This window comes from Colobus angolensis, unplaced genomic scaffold (assembly GCF_000951035.1).
Source record: "Colobus angolensis palliatus isolate OR3802 unplaced genomic scaffold, Cang.pa_1.0 Scaffold30, whole genome shotgun sequence".
NCBI lineage: Eukaryota > Metazoa > Chordata > Mammalia > Primates > Cercopithecidae > Colobus > Colobus angolensis.
In genome coordinates, this window is record NW_012116266.1 from 8,380,328 (window position 1) to 8,384,741 (window position 4,414).

General features: G+C 50.2%; 1 pseudogene; it reads right to left on the reverse strand.

Annotated features, from left to right (window-relative positions):
• Positions 1–1,645: 1,645 nt before the first annotated feature.
• The window catches only part of LOC105517475, a 15,319-nt pseudogene continuing 12,550 nt past the window's right edge, over positions 1,646–4,414 (reverse strand).

Genomic DNA, 4,414 nt, shown 5'->3' on the forward strand with positions numbered 1-4,414 from the left:
ACTTTGGGAGGCTGAGGCGGGTGGAATGCCTGAGCCTGGGCAACATGGTGAAACCCTATTAGCTGGGCGTGCTGGCGGATGCCTGTAGTCTCAGCTACTTGGGAGGCTGAGGCATGAGAATAGCTTGAACCCAGGAGGCGGAGGCTGCAGTGAGCCGAGATTGTCCCACTGTGCTCCAGTCTGGGCAACAGAGCGAGACTCTGTCTCCAAAAAACAAAAAAATTTTTTTTCATTTAAAATTCTGACCCAATGCCAATTGCTTCTCATCAATCATTGATTCAAAAATAAATAAGAAATCTGACTAGGCATGGTGGCTCATGTCTGTAATCCCAGCTTTGGGAGGCTGAGGTGGGCGGATCACCTGAGGTCAGGAATTTGAGACCAGCCTGGCCAACATGGCGAAACCCTGTCTCTACTAAAAATACAACAAATTAGACAGGCGTGGTGGCACACACCTGTAATCCCAGCTACTCGGGAGGCTGAGGCACAAGAATTGCTTGAACCCAGGAGGTGTAAGTTGCAGTGAGCCGAGACTGCACTACTGCACTCCAGCCTGGGTGACACAGTGAGACTTCGTCTCAAAAACAAAAAAACAAAAAAACGACGCTGGGTGCGGTGGCTTACGCCTGTAGTCCCAGCACTTTGGAAGGCCAAGACGGGTGGATCACCTGAGGTCAAGAGTTCTACTAAAAAATACAAAAATTAGAATAGTGTCATTGCGCATGCCTGTAATCCCAGCTACCTGGGAGGCTGAGGCAGGAGAATTGCTTGAACCTGAGAGGCAGCAGTGAGCCAAGGCTGCGCCAGTGCACTCCATCTTGGGCAACAGAGTGAGATGCCACCTCAAAAAAAAAAATAAGTAAAATAAAAATAAAAAATAAATAGAAAATCTGAATAGACCTATAACAAGAAATTGAATTTGTAAGACAAAAATTTTGCACAAATAAAAACTCAGGTCTAGATGCCTTCTCTGGTGAATTCTCTGGTCAAAGCCCTAATCTCCACAATCTAGAGCTACATGCTACAGAGCACACAGCTCTTCCTCGTGCTGACACCAGACCAACACAGAGTGAGCTGGGGCAGGCAGCGACAGGCCCATGAGTGTAGACCACGGCATCTGAGACTGTCAGTGCGTGAGGAATTAAGGAAGCAAATATAGTATCAAAATATCAAAAGTGCACAGGTTGATCAGATAAAAAAAAACATTGTAACAAATAGCCCCATGGTGGGCATTTCTAGAGGGCTCTTGGCAAGCCTGGCAGCCAGGGAAGGTTCTTCAGCCTGTACAGAGGCCTTTCCACGCAGCAGCTCTCAACATCCTCAACATTAAAGCGTTTTGTTTTTTTTTTACTCTATTGCCCAGGCTGAGTGCAGCAGCGTGATGATGACTCACTGCAATCTTGATTTGCAGGGCTCAAGTGATCCTCCCACCTCAGCCCAAGAAGCTGGGACCACGGGTACATGCCACCATGCCCCACTACTTTTTTGTAGAGACATGGTCTCAGTCTCGCTAGGTTGCCCAGGTTGGTCTCCAACTCCTGAGCTCAAGCCATCCTCCTGCCTTGGCCTCACAAAGTGTTGGGATTATAGGCGTGAGCCATCACTCTGGCCAACATTAAAGCTTTTTTTCCGTCCCATTAAAAACTCAGGGACTGGGCCAGGCACGGTTGCTTACACCTGTAATGTGGAACACCTGGTTGGCCAGCCCAGTGCCCTTGGCCCTGTCACGGGCGCAGGCGCAGGCATAACTTAAGCTTGGGGTGGCTGGCTTGGCGTTGGGGGCAGCTTTGGTGGGGTCACATCAGGTCTGTGTGATCCAGCTTGAGCAGCTCCAGCCACTGGGTCAGTGCCAGCTTCTGCAGGATGACCATGCGCAGCAGCGAGTTCAGTGCCTTCTCATCCTCTGCAGCTGACAGCTGCTGCTGCGTCTCATCCAGCTGCAATGTACTCGTTTCTCCTGGTGGCAAACATGGCACACAGTGAGGAGAAGGTGGCCACGTCCTCCTCAGAGGTGGGCAACTGGAGCTCATTGCACAGCTTCCTCCTGGTCTTGGTAAACATGGTCTTCTCCTTCTCATTCTTGCCCTTCAGCTTGGTGAGGGCCACCTTGGCTGCCTGCTGGCTGGCCTGCAGCACAGTGCGCAGCCTGGTGAACTGCTCCCGCTTGGTGCTGAGCAGCGACTGCAACCTGAGGATCTCTTCCATGACAGCCTCCTTGAACTTGTCCATGGTTGGGCCCAGCTCTTGTGAGGTGATGCGCCGCCACAACAGCTCCATTATGTGGTTCACAGCTGCCTGCAGGTGCTTGATCTGGTGGCACATGATACCAGTCAGGTGGTAGATATCCATGGGCTCCCAGCATGGGTCACCCAGGGGCAATGGCAGCGAGGAGCTACGTGAAGGGCTGATGTCCCTGGTCCCACTGTGTGCTTGGCCTGCCTCTGTAGCCAGCAGCCCCTTGGGTAGGAGGATGGAGGAGTTGCCCGTGGGGCTGGTGCAGCTGGCCCCGCCCTGGCCCTCAGGTAGTAGTCCCCCGTGACAGAGCTGGGCCTCCAGTTGTTTCACATGCACACATGATGGTAGAGGTGGGCCAGCTCCTCACTGAAGATCACCAGCTCATCCTGGGCCACACTCAGGCTGGCCCTGCATCTCACCGGCAATGTCGCTCACCTTCAGCAAATTCACCAGCTGGTCCAGTGCTGGCCTGATCTTGGCTCACTGCAACCTCTTACTCCCTGGTTCAAGTGATTCTCCTGCCTCAGCCTCCCTAAGTCACTGGGATTACAGGCATGTGCCAGCACGCCCGGCTAATTTTTGTATTTTTAGTAGAGGTAGGGTTTCACCATATTGGTCAGGCTGGTCTTGAACTCCTGACCTTAGTTGATCTACCCTCCTCAGCCTCCCAAAGTGCTGGGATTACAGGCGTGAGTCACTGCAACTGGCTTTTTAAACCATTTTTTAAGATCCTGCTTGTGCTCTATTCTGTATCTATTTATTTTTTTCCACTCATGTATATAGCAATTTTTGAATGTTTTAAGACTTGTTTTTTTGTTGTTGTTGTTGTTGTTGTTTTTTGAGATGGAGTCTTGCTCTGTCGCCCAGGCTGGAGTGCAGTGGTGCAATCTTGGCTCACTGCAAGCTCCACCTCCCGGGTTCACTCCATTCTTCTGCCTCAGCCTCCTGAGTAGCTGGGACTACAGGCGCCCACTACCATGCCTGGCTAATTTTTTGTATTTTTAGTAGAGACGGGGTTTCCCCATGTTAGCCAGGATGGTCTCAATCTCCTGACCTCATGATCCACCCGCCTCAGCCTCCCAAAGTGTTGGGATTAGAGGCGTGAGCCACTGTGCCCGGCCTAAAATTTGTTTTGTTACCTAACATATGGTCTATCTTTGAGAATGATCCATGTGTCGAGTAGAAGAATGTGTATTCTGCAGCTGTTGGATAAAATGTTCTGTGAATATCTATTAGGTCTATTTGGTTTATAGTACAGATTAAGTCGGACATTTCTTTGTTAATTTTTTGTCTGGATGATCTGTCCAATGCTGAAAGTGAGGTGTTAAAGCCTCTAGCTATTATTGTATTGGGGTTTATTCCTCTCTTCAACTCTAATAATATTGGCTTTATATGTCTGGGTGCCCCAGTTGGGTGCATATATATTTACAGTTGTTAAACACTCTTGTTGAATTGACCCCTTTATCACTATATAATCACTTTCTTTGTCTCTTTTTATAGTTTTTGTCTTAAAATCTATGTTGTTTGGCCAGGCGTGATGGTTCATGCCTGTAATCCCAGCACTTTGGGAGGCTGAGGTGGGTGGATCATTTGAGGTCAGGAGTTTGAGACCAGCCAGGCTAACATGGTGAAACCCTGTCTCTACTAAAAATACAAAATTTAGCTGGGTGTGGTGGTGCGTGCCTATAATCGCAGCTACTCAGGAGGCTGAGGCATGAGAATCACTTGAACCTGGGAGGCGGAGGTTTCAGTGAGCTGAGATTGCACCACTGCCCTCCAGCCTGGGCGACAGAGCAAGACTGTCTCAAAAAAAGAACCTATGCTGTCTGTCCGGGTGAAGTGGCTCATCTCTGTAATCCCAACACTTTGGGAGGCTGAGGCGGGCAGATCACTTGAGATCAGGAGTTGGAGACCAGCCTGGCCAACATGGCGAAACCCCATCTCTACTAAAAATACAAAAGTTAGCCAGGCGTGGTGGCGGACACCTGTAGTCCCAGCTGCTGAGGAAGCTGAGGTGGGAGAATCGTTTGAACTCGGGAGGCAGAGGTTGCAGTGAGCCAAGATCATGCCACTGCACTCCAGCCTGGATGACAGAGTAAGACTCTGTCTAAAAAAAAAACCTCTGCCGGGCGCGGTGGCTCAAGCCTGTAATCCCAGCACTTTGGGAGGCCGAGACGGG